The sequence below is a fragment of the Papio anubis genome, chromosome 12, assembly GCF_008728515.1.
Source record: "Papio anubis isolate 15944 chromosome 12, Panubis1.0, whole genome shotgun sequence".
NCBI classification, from domain to species: Eukaryota; Metazoa; Chordata; class Mammalia; order Primates; family Cercopithecidae; genus Papio; species Papio anubis.
In genome coordinates, this window is record NC_044987.1 from 82447795 (window position 1) to 82464310 (window position 16516).

Below are 16516 nucleotides of genomic sequence, written 5' to 3' on the forward strand. Positions count from 1 at the left end.
GGGTATAATCCTCTCCCTTGATTATATGTATCTACTTAAATCAATAATAAATAAGACATATGTGCTGTGAAAAGTTTCAAGCTTTCTGAAACATATTTCAGCCAATAAACCAAGGTGACAACAATCGCATATAATCCCGCTTAAATGATGTATTGCTATATATAGCAAGCTGATAAAAAACTCTGTTTTTTCCTTACAGCAACATGTTAGAAGATAAAGAGTCACTTTCATTATGGTCAGAGAATGTTGAAATTGTATCACGCTCACAACATGTTTAGCACTGTTCAATATGCTTTATATATACCCACACACATATATATGTGTATATATATACCCACACATATATATTATATATATACACACTCATGTGTGTGTGTGTGTGTGTGTATATATATGTATATATATACAATTTCCTCCCTAGGAAAATGTTCATTGCATAGTCACTTCCAGTTTACAAATATCAAAATTGAAACACAGAGAATTTAGATAACTTGCCCAAGGTCACCCGCCTGGTAAATAGAGGAGCTGAGATTCAAGCCTGGCCCATTAGCTTTGAAGTCAATACAATATAGAAAATTAATATAATGTTTTTGCAAACTTGAATACAATATAAAATTAGTAATGTCCACCAGAATGCTTTCAATGTATTATAAACACTTTTAATAGTGATCAATATAAAACATTATGAGATTTGGAGGATTGAAGAGTTCTCTGACTTCCCAGGTTGAAATATCTTTAGTGTGAAATACTAGGATTTTTATGACATAGACACTGCCTCTTTGTCTTCTCCACCTACCATTTCCTTAAACATCTTTTGCAGTTGTGTTTCAATATCACAATATATCTGAAAGTTTCCAATTATACCAGGCTCTCTCCTTGATTCTGGATCTGTTCCTTCCATCTGACTATAATGTCTCCCCCATCTAACCCTGCCAGTGTCACCTTCTTCCTCAAAGTTTTTCTCATAAATAAAATCAATATCTCCTTTATAAGCCATTTTGCCTTTTACATTTTGCCTTTTACTTTTTGGCAATGTTTTTACTTGATATAGATTTGTTTCTATTTCAATTTATACTAATTGATATTAAGTAAAAAATTAGGTCTTATTCATCTTTATATTGTCATTGTTTAATTCAATGCCAATCACATGGTTTGTATTCAAAAGTTATTTATCATATGAATAAAAAATATGAAGAAGGCCAGGTGCAATGGCCCATGCCTATAATCTCAGCACTTTGGGAGGCTAAGGTGGGTGGATTACCTGAGATCAGGAGTTAGAGACTAGCCTGGCTAACATGGAAAAAACCCGTCTCTACTAAAAATGCAAAAATTAGCTAGCGGTGGTGGCTCATGCCTATAATTCCAGCTACTCAGGAGGCTAAGGCAGGAGAATCACATGAATCCAGGAGGTGGAGGTTACTGTGAGCCAAGATTGTGCCATTGCACTCCAGCCTGGGCAGCAAGAGTGAAAGTTCGTTCCACCTCCCACCAAAAAAAAAAAAAAAAAAAAGAATGAATGACTATGCCAAAAGTTTATGAAATTGGACCACTAAGATTCTATGTTGGGGTCCGCGTGTTTCCTAAACAAAGGAATGAACACACAAGACAACACAAGACAAGACAAACATGGCGGCCGCCTCCAATGGCGGCTCTGCTTTATTTTATACAGTCGTTTGTGGAATGTTGCCAAGTTACAAGACACATTGTTGTTTTTCTGACCTTTCCCTGACTTTCTGGATTTTCAAGATGTTTACACATAAACAAGCCCCCAGGGTCTGCTGTTAGCAGCTGGCTCCTTTGTCCTCCCTGTTTACAGGGAAGGAACACCCTGCTTCCTTTGCAGGAGCAGGACTTATCCGAACGCCCTGCTTCGTTTGCAAGAGCAGGACTTATCGGGAGCATCTCGTTTGTGAGCATGTAGTCCTCTACAATTCTAGGTTTTGAATAATGTTTTTTGTTTGTTTGTTTGTTTGTTTTCTGAATTAAGGATAATAATGCATAGAAACATACACTAATTTATAGACTGGATTTTTTTTTTTTTTTTTTGAGACAGAGTCTTGCTCTGTTAACCAGGCTGGAATGCAGTGGCACGATCTCAGCTCACTACCACCTCTGCCTACTGGGTTCAAGCCATTCTCCTGCCTCAGCCTCCCCAGTAGCTGGGATTACGGGTGTGCACTACCACGCCCAGCTAATTTTTGTATTTTTAGTAGAGACAGGGTTTCACCATGTTGGCCAGGCTGGTCTCGAACTCCTGACTTCTTGATCCACCTGCCTCAGACTCCCAAGTGCTGGGATTACAGGCGTGAGCCACCGGGCCTGGCCTTAGAATGGATAAACTTCTATACCATGTGTGCGTCTCTGTACTAGAAGTCCATGGAATAGCTAGAAAGGTTCATAAAAGATACTAACAGTTATAAGGCACAGTAGAAGATAATAAAGGCTATAAGAAATGCTCTGATAAAGTGCTATAGAATTTTAAAAGAATTTCTAGTCACATGAAAATAAATTTTAAAAATTCTGTTACTCATCTATTTTAAAAAGTGTCTTCGATATCTTGTTCAGTGCTGGGCACATACTAGATTCTCAGTTTTTATGCCATGACTAAATAATTTATTCATGTAAGTTAGTGTAAGAAGAACATTTTATTTAGGGAAAGAAATAGATAAAATAATCTCAGAAGCCAAAAACAGATGGGGCAGGTGTGGGGGAAAAGTATTTGTTTTAAGTTGAGGGGTGAAGGGTTTGGGGGTGTGGTATGAAGGCCCAGCGAGAATAACATTGCACTAGAATATTTATGGATTCTCTGTCCTGCAGAGGTAGAAAAGGAAGAATAAGTCAGACTGATTTTATAACAGTTTTATTGAGATATAATTTACATATGTACAATTCATTCAAATAAATGACACAACAATGATTTTTATTATATTCACAGAGTTTTGTAATGATCACCACAAACAATTCCTTCATTTAATCATAATTCTAATGGCTCAAGGTTATGATAATTAAACACCATCAATACAAGTCACTCAATATAGCATCTAGTTCCTATTAAATCTTGTTTAATAAATTTCAGCCACATCTCATTCTAGTAAATTATAAGTGACAGAGATAAATTCTGTGAAATGTCTGCAGTTATCTGAACCTCTGACTGCCAGAGTTATTAAATATGAGCAGATTGTTGACCTACCTCAAATAGTGTTCAGGAAAGATCTAAACAGCAAGTCAAGTTTTTATTTTTATTTTTCATTTTTTTCATTCTGTTGCACAGCATGGTGAATATAGTTAATAATAGAGTGGTGTACATTTAGAAATTGCTATGAGAGTGAATATCAAATATTCTTACCACAAAAAAAGTTACACATTTGAGGTGATGGATATGTTAACCCACTTGATTTTTAACAATCACTGAAAAATGGACCTGTCAGAGTCCGTAAGTGAGCAAATCTACGAAGCTAGCTAAATTGACAGCATACCCACAGAGGACGGGGCGAGCTAATGCTCACTACTAGGAATCATTCCTTTAGCAAAGGTCATGGATGAGGCAGCCTCTCAGGGCCTCCCATGGGTTCTGGGTGGAACAAGTTCCTCTCTGACCTGTGACTTAAACATGCTAGGAAAAAAAAAAGCTTCCCCTCTGCTTTTTATTAGCAAAGCTCTGTGGTCTTTGAATGTCAAATGTGAAAAGAGACAAGTGCAGCTGTCCACATGAAGTGGCTTATGACTTAAAATGGTTTTGGAAAAAAACCTGTAATACTACAAATCCTTCTTGTCAATCCTTTTATAAGTATGCAATGTCATATTCTCTTCCATCCAAAAAAATAAAATGAAAAATAAATACCCTGAAAAGGAAAGTTTTTGAAGTCTTGGTTAGAGCATCAACTAGTGTGAAATTTCTGTGAAATGGGAGATAGAAGTTGCAGTAGCTCAAGCCTGTAATCTCAGCACTTTGGAAGGCCAAGGAGGGTGGACTACTTGAGGTCAGGAGTCCAAGACCAACATGGTCAACATGGGGAAAACCTGTCTCTACTAAAAATACAAAAATTAACCAGGTGTGGTGGTACGTGCTTTAGTCCCAGCTACTCGGGAGGCTGAGGCAGGAGAATTGCTTGAACCTGGCAGATGGAGGTTGCAGTGAGCTGAGATCACACCACTGCACTCCAGCTTGGGGGACAGAGTGAGACTCCATCTCAACAACAACAACAACAAAAGATTTTAAATTACCTTCTTATTGTTGTCATAGTAAAGAAATACATACCTGTCAGTTCAGTTAGAGCTGGGTGCATATGTATGTTTGCGTGCTTGCCCGTGCTTCCTTCAGGGAGTGGATTTGTGTCCTCCTTATGGCTGCTAAGGTTTCACTGTCCTCCCAGTGGGGAATACCAGAAGCATGTAGTGTCTGATCATTTAGAGATCACCTGGTCTAACTCCACTGTTCAGTGTGACTTTCCAATAGTTGCACAAAAAGCTGCAGGAAGAACAAAGGTTAAAAATAAGTTTAAGATAGACTTTTTGAATTGTGACATGAGGGATTTCATAAACTATCTCCCCAGTGAAACTAGAATAATTGGTAAAAATTATTAAGGAACAACCATTCTATGTCTCTGGAAGTTGTCCCAAGGACAGAGAAAAGACACATATTGAGACACAGATCACAAATGTGATTCATTGAAGAGATAAGTGGATTTTCTTACAGAGTAGAAAAAAAAAATTGACATTAACTGAACACTCACAATATTTCTGTCAGTGTGCCAGACATTTGTAATAGATTTTATTTAATTGAAATCCCACAAAAGTTCCAAAAGGTTGCTACACTTTTACTTGAAGTGAAAGATTGATTCATTCATTGGATACTATATTTACTGAGCATCTTCTGTATGCCAGACATTGAGTTAGGTCTTGAGGATACAGTGACCAACAAGGATGAATCTTTCTGTATAGTGTAGGATAAACATTGAACAACTGATGCTAACTTTACAATGTAGTAACTATATTAGCACAAATACAACTATCTATCTATCTATGTATCATCTATCTATCTATCTATCTATCTATCATCTATCTATCTAATCTATCTATCTGTCTAATCTATCTATCTGTTATTGACTACTTAATGTGTACCAGGTGCTGAGCTACATTCTTACCTATAATACAATAGTGAACATTTATGTGTCAGGTGCTGTTTTAATACACAAAATAAACTATAAGTTGGGTGCTATTAGTATCTCTGTTTTACAATTGCTGAAACCAAGGCCCATAGATATTGATAACTTAAGATCTTACAGAGTTCATTAATGGAATTTGAGGCTTCGATCCTAACTATATTGACTCTAGAAGCTTTCTCTTAAATACTATGCTATTTACCTTCTCAATTAATTGTTCCTGTCACCCTTTCATAGCTTATAAGTAACCACGCTGAAACTCAAACTGTTTCAGCTTTAGAAACTACACTCTGAACCTCTCTGCCATGCTGTCAGCATGTGAAAAAGTGCAGGACAAACTACTTAGTGCTGAAAGAAATATAATGAGGAGATTCATCCAGATAAGGCTTCAGTCAGTAAGGAATGCTGAGGTTGAGGTGGGTGAGCTGTGTAGCGGTGACTTAGCAGAAGGGGGAAGAAGAGGGACAATGTGCTGGGCAGAGGAGACAGGTTGAGAAAGTACCAGAAATGTCAATGAACTTAAAGTGTTAAAGGAAGGTCAGTGTAGCTAGTGAATGCTCAGTGAAAAGGGAAGTAGAGCTATATGTGTCTGGAGAGATAGTCTGTGATCAGCTCATTCACTGAAGATTAAAACACGTACACACACAAAAGGAAAGTTAATTGTCAGTTTTAAATGGAGTCAGATAAGTATCACACCTCAATTTCTGATTTCCACACAGTTGCGTTCCTCCATTAATTCTTGGGCTTAATTTCAGTTCTTGTTTTTAAAAATAGTTTTTCAGGTGTTCTTTCAAAAGTGTGAGAAAAATTAGGAATCTGATGTGAAAGACTTTTACTGTTTCTATCCAGTAGCTGTAAGGAATTTGCATATCAGATTTGTGGATTTAGAAGTTTCAGTGGAAAGCCTTTACCAATACTAATTAGTAAATTTAAAAAAATACATTTTATCATCTAACAAGAACACTTGGTAAGTAATTAAATATATTCCACATAAAGACAGATTGCTGGATCTGAAATTGAAATTTTAGTGCAACTTTAGGTAATGAATATATTATTTTATGACCTGTCAACTGTTTAGCCATAATTATAATTCCTTCATACGGAACGCTCGTTTTGTCCTTCCAAAATTGCATCATTTTTTTGGACAAATTTCAGAAGAACCCTAATTAATAAGTGGAGCTATTTTCTTTTTGGCCTTTATAAAATTCCCTTAAAAGTCAGCCCTCCTGGGAATAAAATAGTTTACAATTAGCAATTCAAATCAGCCATTATACAATATTTCCGTTTTTTTTTTTTTTTTTTTTAACTCTTGCAAGTAGATGTGGTCAGGCAGAAAAACAATTAGAGATGTGCTGAAAAATTTTTATTTTTTGTATCAGATTTGTCTGAAGATTTTTCTGGGGTTCATGTCTCAATAGTATTTTAAAACAATCTATAAAGATAAAAATTTCTGTATTATACATGTTGTAAATGACAGTTGAAATAACAGAGATGGAAAATAACTAGTGCTTTGATATCAGATTTAAGATGGCAAGACTCTGACATATAACTTCGTTTTTATTCACGCACTATTCATTCAATCCATTTCTATTGAATTTTTATTGAAGTTTTACTCTTGGCCAGATAAGGCATTAATATTGTACACAAAAACTGAAATAAGCCAAGATCTCTCTTTTCCAGGACTTCACCATCCAGTGGAAAAGACAGAAATTTAAAGAAATACAGTGACAAGGACAAGTACTCTAACAGATGTGTCTAAAGACTGCTCTGGGTTAAAAGAAAAGAATGATTGATGAAGTACTCACAAGAATGTGCTTTTAAAACTATGTCTTGACACATTTGGAACGCAGAGCTGAATCTGCATACCATTCACTCTGCCTCTGTTTCTGCACATTCACCTTTTAGTGCAGACTCGCCAGATTCCCCCATATCCTGCTGTCCTTCACCTCCAAGCCTTTGCACACACAGTTTCCTCTGCCTAGAGTGCCCTTTCCAAGCTCCACTTTTCCTCAGTGTCTCTTTTTTTTTTTTTTTTTTTTGAGATAGAGACTCTGTCGCCAGGTTGGAGTGTAGTGGTGCTATCTCAGCTCACTGCAACCTCCGCCTCCTGGGTTCAAGCGATTCTCCTGCCTCAGCTTCCCGAGTAGCTGGGATTACAGGCATGCACCACCACGCCCAACTGATTTTTGTATTTTTAGTAGAGATGGATTTTCACCATGTTGGTCAGATGGTCTCAATCTGTTGACTTCGTGATCCACCCGCCTCGGCCTCCCAATGACAGGTGTGAGCCACCGCACCCAGCAGTGCCTCTTATATTATTAGGTTGGTGCAAAAGTAATTGCTGTTTTTTTGCAATTAACAGTAACGGTGAAGACGGCAATTACTTTTGCACTAACCTAATATGATAAATTTTACCTCAAAGGTGGTTTCCTTTGAACTTTCCATTGTTCTTTTTCTTCTCATGTATCATTCAATCTTATTTGTTAGATTAATGTTTTCCACAAAGTTATGATTATTTATTTCACTGTTTTCCCCAGTGCTACCCTTGAATATAGGAAATATCTAATCTCCTTTGTATCTTTTATTTATAGCACAGTAATTAAGCTGTAGTTGGTGTTTAATAAATGTTCACAGAATGAAGTTGAGTTGAGGAAATGTTTCCAAGGCAGATGAGATAGGACATGTGGAGTTCCAGGCAAGGGAGGAGTGTATGCAAAGGAAAAGGAATGCAAGACAGCACAGTGGTTTCTAGCAATGGCAATCAATCCAATGTGGATGCAGAAAATTTAGAACAAGGCTATAGGAGGACAGAGATTTAAGAAAGAAACTGGAACTCCAGCTTGCAGAGGGCCTTGTTTACTTTGCCCAGGGGTTTGGGCTACCTCCTGCAGAAGAATTGTAAAGAAGATTTGGAAGAACTTACGCAGAAAAATGAGATGATCCTATCTGTGTTTTGGAGAGATAGCCAGTTGGTGGCATGAATGATGAACTTCATATATGAAGCTCTGGAGTTAAAACAACCAAATCAGAGTGACATTTTTATTTTAAAAAGAGCAAATTAATTAGAAAGATGCTTTAAAGATGGGAATCATTGGCTCTGAAGAAAATATGAACTTAGACATTATTTTTAATGTACTTTTTCTAATGCAGTATGATGGCATGTTGCACTGTGTAAAGCAATGTTAACTGTGATTTTTGGTCAAATGTCATGCAAACCATTGTTGGATAGTGCTGGAGCAGCACAGTTCAAAAGGAAACACTATAGTAATTGTCCTCCACTACTAGCCACCATTCTCCAACACATGGATCCTATCTTTTTGGAGGAAGAGGTGAGGAAAATTCAGTCTGACGCTAACGCTTTCAAGTGAACTCAGCTGTCTTTGATTACAAATTTAGGAAGCAATTGAGATGCCATTACTGTGTGTAAGGTTTTGCCTTGAAATAATTTCAATAGACCTTTTTTGTATGTATGCAAACTCAACAAATTATTTTTAGTCAAAAAAAGTTATTTCTTGGAAAAAATGGCCATCCTTTTATTTTTCTAGTTCTAGTAACTGGCACACAGTTATCACTTAGGAAATGCTTAAATGAATGAATGACTGAAAGGACGACAGAAAGTTGAAGACTGAGGAAAGAATGGCATGTAACTGCTTCATGATTCTAGCACAAACGTACAAAGAAGAACCATTTACTTGATTCTCAGCAATAAATACTTTTCCCAAATGTTTTGAGCATAAGAGGTTTTATATTTTTTTAATTTGCATGCAGCATTTGTTTTTGTCAATTAAAAAAATAAAATAAGCGTACTCCAAAACATATATTAACTTTCAAATTTTAATGGCTATACTATTCCCAAACTAATATTTATTTAATATATTTGTCACTTAAAGTATTTATTGCATTACAATCTAAATGTTCTTTTCCTTTTACCATCAACTTAACATATGTTTATTGAGGAACTTGTGTGTCCCCACATGCTGCTGCAATGACGAGACATAGTCACTATTTCCAAATAGTTTATGGCCTTGAGAGGAGGAAAAAAAAAAAAAATGCACAAAAACAATTTCAATACCAGTTATGTAGTGTATTAGTCTACAAAGACTGCCATAACAAAACAGGCTGGGTGGCTTAAACAACATAAATCTACTTTCTCACAGTTCTAGAGGCTACAAGTATAAGATCAAAGCGTGGGCAGGTTCCGTTTCTTATGAGGCATCTCACCTTGTCTTGCAGATTGCCACCTTCTTGCTATGTCCTCATATGGTTGAACCCTTGCATTGTATATTTGTCTCTCATCTCTGTGTATATCCAAAAGTCTTCTTATAAGGACAACAGTCATATTGAATTAGGTCCCACCCAAAATATCTCATTTTTACTTAGTTATATATTTAAATAACTGTTTCCAAATATGATTACATTCTGATGTACTACAGGTTAGGACTTTCAATATATCAATTTTGGGGAAGCACAGTTTATCCTGAAACAAGTAGAATATAAGATACAGTCCATTTAAAGGGAGCAAGTGCCTCAGATCCTCAAGTTAAACTTGAAAATAGAGATTTATTTTTTAAGAAGAAAATTATATATATAATTCTGTGCTGATGAAGATATTTACATAAAAATATAAAATTTTTACAACTCTATTACTGTGTCAGCTACCTGCTTTAATATGTCATACTTATTTCCACAACCTCAATGGATATGTGATGAATGAAAATTTTAGGTTTTTCTATAGAACAGGAGAAAATTTTTGCAATCTATTCATCTGACAAAGGTCTAATATTGAGAATTGACAATACTTAAAAAATTTAAAATGAGGATTTCACACATCCTCCCAATTTCCTTTCAGTTTTTAATATCCCCAATTTATGTCCACCTTCCTGTTTGACTGCCTTCCCAGGTAGCTTTAGGCTACAGCATCAGACAGAGAATAAACAATCTTCCCTGGACTATTTAATCAGCTTCCTAAATTGTAAGATCAAATCACTGTAATCAGTTGTATGCGCGTGTTTCAGTAGTTTGCTTCTGTGAATTAACTCTGACTGAAAAAATTGGTTGCAGAGCCAGTAGAAGACCTTTCTGCATTTTTAGCTTTGTGTTCTTTTGTAAAAACCTGGAAATCTGAAGTTAAATGTGTGTATCAGATTATTATTTTCATACACTGTGCAATTCAAATAAATGATATTTTATCAATTTTAAGTAAACAAAATACTGTGAATTTTTTCATTATTAAACCAAATATGACGTCTGCACAGCTGTAGAAAACACATTTTAGCGGGAACTGACAAAAGCCAATTACTTCATTTCATTAAAAAACCTTAAAACTTTTCTTACCATATAAAAAAAATGCAAGAATGATCATTTTATAAATATTCTATGAATCATCAATCCTGCCATTTTAAAGTAGTTTGTAATTTAGAAAGATAGTTTAGTGTTTAAGTGTTTCTTAAATTTTAAGCCCTATTTCCATTATCATTATTAGTCTTTGCATCCTACTTTGGAAAAACTAATATGTTTTAAATAATTCTGTCCTTACACTGGCCATTCAAACAACAAAATTTTTCAACATTTTGATTTATTTTTTCCTCTCTAAGTATGTCACCCTGGGTAAAAATGCTATTAATAACCAGATTAAGGCATAAAAGTAAAAATATGGACTTGGCACCTGATAACAGTTATCTTTTCCAGATCAAAATTATATTCCCTTCTAAATTTGCATTATAGTGAGAACAGATGGACAGTCAGCCAATAAATGGTTTGTTATTGCATTTATAATCTTAGAAAGCACAATGAACTCATAAATTTAAATCTGAAATTCTTGGGCAACAGCTGAAATCTGTTCACTTGTCAATAATGTTATTATATGGAAGCTTTATAATTCAGATAAGACAAAGATGGTATGATACAGAGAAAAACCCAGAAGACAATTATAATGACACATTTTTTAAAATTAGAAAACAAAAAATAAGCTGTTTAATAATTTAACATTGTGACTTATTGTCACAATATTTAAAAACCATCTTTAAATATCAAATGAAATTTTACTTTGGGAAACATGGCTTTATATCTTTTTAAAATTATATTTTGCCACTTGTTTTAACAGGTAGCAATACAAGTTATACTTACTCATAACAAATTAAACATTTGATAAATTAAGACTTGAACTTTAGATTCTAACATGTGTTAGTACATTCATTTATTGAAAATTCTGTTTGATTTCTCTTTCCATTGCCAAAAGTATCATGTGGTGAAGCAATGAGAATACAGTCATCAAGTGATTCTTTATTAGAGCTATATAACACCTTTAAAGACATTAAAATAATCTTCAAATTGACAACCATTCTGCAATTAATTACACTTGGAAATATGTCACATGCAGATCCAAGGTGCAAAGTATTACATGTCATATATTATGTATTGACTCAATTACATCACATATTAAATGCAATCATTGGATTTATTTTTCTAAAATTACCTTTTAGAAAAGGGGTCCCGAGCCCCCAGGCCATGGACTAGTACCTGCTCATGGCCTGTTAGGAACTGGGCCACACAGCAGGAGGTGAGGGGAAGGCAAGCAAACGTTACCACCTGAGCTCTGCCTCCTGTCAGATCAGTAGCAGCATTAGATTCTCACAGGAGTGCAAACCCTATTGTGAACTGTGCATGTGAGGGATCTAGGTTGTGCACTTCTTATGGGAATCTAACTAATGTCTCGTGATCTGAGGTGGAACAGTTTCATCCTGAAACCAGCCTCCACCATCATCTGTGGAAAAATTGTCTTCCATGAAACCAGTCTCTTGTGCCAAAATGGTTGAGAACTGCTGCTTCAGAATACATACAGACTACAGAATTTATAAGAATGCCTAGAATGTTTAGGAAGTGAATAACAATGTAATTTGCAGCCCCTCATATTTGAAATTATTTTTAAATAAATGATCCTTATTAGTTTCTTGAACTAGTAGCTGTGTATGATAGTTTCCTCACATGCATATCAAAAAATTTCAACCATGTGTTATACATGAAAGACACTACAGTTAGGAGAGAGAGATTCAATAGTATTATTTTTAATAAATTTATAAGCCCTTCCATGGCACTTTGATTTCCAGTACCTATTAGTAGAAGGGGTGTACTCTCCCTTCCTTTGAAACTAGGCTTGACACAGGAGTTGCTTTGGTAAAAGGAATGTAAGCATCCATCACTTAATGGAATGTCCAACAGAAGCTTTATGAACCATCTCATAGTTTTACGAAGATTCTTCTTTTCCATTTGCCATGATAAAAACAAGTTATAGATAAAGATTACTCCATTAGCCGGGATCCACAAATGAAGAAGATATGTAAAACAAAATTGAGCAGAGACAAGCAGAGCCAAAGCTATGTCCTAAATAAAGGTAACAAGAAAGAAATAACTTTTTTTTTTTTTTTTTTTTTTGCTGTATGACACTGTTACAAAATCATCTGCTTCCAAACATTCCTATTTTATTTAAATTTTTATTAGACTCCATAGATTTTATCTATTTTCATCTGTTTACATAATTATATATTTTTCCCTTTTTAATGTATTGGTTGAGTGGGTTATGCTGTTACAATTCTTTAGTTATAACAATATTCTTGGAATAAATACTACTTAGTTATAGTGTGCTATTCTTTTCATAAAAATGATTAAAAGCTGGATTTACATGATTGTATTTTCATTGGGATTCTATATGTATAGTAATAAACTAAATTAGGTTTGTGCTATTAAACTTGGTGAAGATAATTTTGTAATATTGCATAACCTGAATAATTGTAATGTTACAGCTATTAGCTTTCCAAAGGTTGCTGGGAACTTCAGTTTACAACATTCTGTACTAAATTCCTTTTTAAGATGGCAGCCTGAGAAGAGGCTGCAATACTCTTCATCTTCTCCATATTTGTAAGAATTACAAGGAAAAATAGAAAACTAAAAGATAAGCAGAAAGAGAACATTTCCACAATTCTAATACCATGAAAGGGAGCAAAATATCTAAAAGATGAGCAGTCTGAGATAATACAGGAAAATCACCAAATATAGGGCAAAGGCAAACAGGCAAAAACAGCACCAAGATTGTTTTATACATGGAGATAGTGGGTACTAGGAGCTGATAGAACCAGAGGGACCGAAACAGGAGTCGCTAAGCAAGTGCATTTCCAGTGTTTGTTTCCAAACAGGAGCAATGGGTGAGTGAACTCAGACAGAAGAGACAGTACAGTGTTGTTGATGGCAGAGTTGGGTGGTATAGGGAGGACCTATGTATAAAAGTACAGCACTGAACATACTATCAAGCTACTACCTTCTTATTTTCTCTGAAGCTAGGCCAGGATTCAAGACATATTCCGCTCACTCTCTCTAAGCAGTCTGTATAAACAGAAACAGAAAATAGTCTAAATGGAAACATCACTGCAAAGATGAGCAAACAATCAAGATGTCTAACAGATCAAGACATCCAAGATAGTTGAAAACCTCAACATATGGACAAATATAAACATCAGCGAAGTGTTAACTGATGAAGCAGATTTAGACTTTCAAATAATAATAATCATGTTACTCGTAGTAGCTAACATTGATTATTTTCTTTGTGGCTAGAATCTTTCTACGTCTTTGTATTTTACCCTTGATTGGGTTATATAAAGGAATAAACCACCATTATAATACAAGAACTGGAGAACTGGAGAAGTGGAGAAAAAAAGGGAGATATCTCAGAAATAAAAACTGTTGTTCAAATTGAAAATAAAAGGACAGAATGGACTGTGAGGAAATGTAGATTTGGTCTTAGAAGATCTTGTTAAAGAGTGAAACCAGAAGGCATCACAGATAGAGAAGGAGGTGGGAGATGTAAAGGAAAGTTGTGAACCAATGAGGATGCATCCAATAGTTCCAACGTCAAACTAGGAGATTCAGAGGAGCATATGTGACACATAAATGGCCAATACAATGAGTAATCTAGAAGTGAGGAATGAGTTTTTTTTTAATGAAAATAATCCACTCTTTCTTAGGGAAGATATACTAAAAAACAAACTAGGAAACTTAGATACAGTGGCAAAGAGTAATTTTACCAAAAATAAAAACAATCTAGAAAATTAAGATACAGTGGCAAACAATAACTGTACCAAAAATAAAAACAAAATCAAAAATGTTTGTAGGAAAACATGAAAATAGGGTACTGGAGGAAGATGGCAATGAGACAACATCTTCAAGCAGAAGTAATGCAAAGGCTCTGAGACAGGTAGGGAAAATATTTATAGTCTTAAATTCATTTGTTAATAACAAAGAGATTAAAAATCAGTAAACTATGCTGTCAAGTTAGGAAATAAACCTATTCAAGGTATAAGAAGGGATTAATAGAGAAAAAGTAGAAACTAATGTAATAAAAATGAAAGAATAGAGTTAACAAAAGAAACCTTAAAAATAATAAAATAATAATATGTAAACTTTCTGTTGTATGACAAAGAAGAGATATGGAACAAATAAATAATGTTAGAAATAAAAGTATGGAATAAGTACAGATACCAAGAAGACTAATTGTAAGAAAATAATACGGACAACTTACCCTATCTTGTTTCTGGGAAATACACATGACAAAAAAAAAAAAAAAAAAAAAAAATAGCTCTAGAACCAAATAAGTGGAATAAAAGTGGAATCAAAATGTAATCTCCTGAGATACTGAAATATTAGATGAAGACCTGCCAGCCCAGAACACTTTCCTTTCGATAATCCAGATTTCAAATTAAGCACTATTTCCTTTGAGACTTTCTTGACCATCCTAAGGAAATCAGTTGCCCAGTCTTAGTTCATTACCTACTTAATTTTCTCATAGCTTTTATCAGTGCTTGGTAATTTGTTACATTGTTATGTTATGTTTTGACCTGATAGTAGCTACTAAGTTGTTGTCTAATTGACTGATTTATTAATTGCTTTTTATTTTCTGATTTCTTTATTATTCTTTTTGTTGTTTTCCTCTTTCTCACTTTGTACCATTTGTTTGATTAATCTTTTTCCCTTTTCTCTTTTTTTTTCCTACTAAATTCCAAGTTAATCAGATATGACATTTCACCCAGTGACAATTTTAAGGGATGAGTTTCAACAAACTGTTAAGAAACAGAGTTTCCATCTTCTACTTACTTACTCTTTCAGCATTGGAAAAAGAAGAGATGAGTTTCCCTTCTCATCTGGCATGATGTGTTCTTTATCTTGATTGAATGGAGCTCAGAATCATCCCATACTGGTAAAGCTCAGTAAAATCAGTAAAATCTCAAATGGGCATCACATGAGTTGTTATAAATAGATGAATCCCAATCGAAATAACAGCATCTGCACATACACAAAAAGAAGTAAGTTCTAGTGAATGCCAGTGTGGAACACAAGATCAGATACTTGTGAATTAACAGAAAAACTGTAAAACGTTCGAAGAAAAGTATTGTAAGAGACCAGAGGCCATAGTAAGATACAGCCATAGGCAGCAGGAAGGCGAATCATCCAGAGTTGGATTGGTGAGGTATATTTGAAGTTCAAGGATGAAAGGAACACCTAAGTGGTGGAGGAGACCATTGCGGCTAAAACAACAAGAGCAACAAAACACTCACCGAGGTTGGGAAATAGTGAAATGGCATCAGTTCTCTGCCTTGAGACTCTGAAACTCAGGCCATTTGCCCTGAGACTGCCACGTGGTTCAAGGTGATTTTTTATTAATAATTAATTCAAGAATTTTCTGAAAGCACAAGTCAATTAGGTCAGTACTGAAAAAGAATTCTATAAATCATGAATGCTGCAATCCTTCAAAGCACTTTTCTTACATAGCCAGGGCAGTCATTATACCACTTAAAAAATGAAATTTTTATCATCAGATTACTTATTCACATTCTTTTCCATTTTCTAAAGTTAATGATTTTCATAGCCAACTTGATTCCTAGGCATAGTTCAATATATCTAGCTTTTTAGACCAAAGGTACATTTTTAATGTACAGAAGAATGGAGTGACTCTCAGTCTTGTTGTAGACATAAGCATACTCTAAGTAGGTGTTTTTTGCATTTAATTTTGGATGTTTGCATAAAAGTAGGACAATATGCAGTAACTTTGAGATAGGTAACATAGTGTGCTTTCTTGACTTTGGATAAGTGGCAGCTGTGAAAATGAGCTAACTGCTGGGAGAGTAATTGACTTAGGGTCCCAGAGGCTGTACTCTGAATCCACCAACACCCAGTTCATGTCAAGATCAAACTTCCAACAGGCTGCTCCCAGGCAGTGACTGAGTGTAGCAGGAGACTGCAGCAGGACTGCTTCTGGAGATTATTTTCACTGAAGGACTTAGTGATATTCTGGATGAAATTTCTTAGAA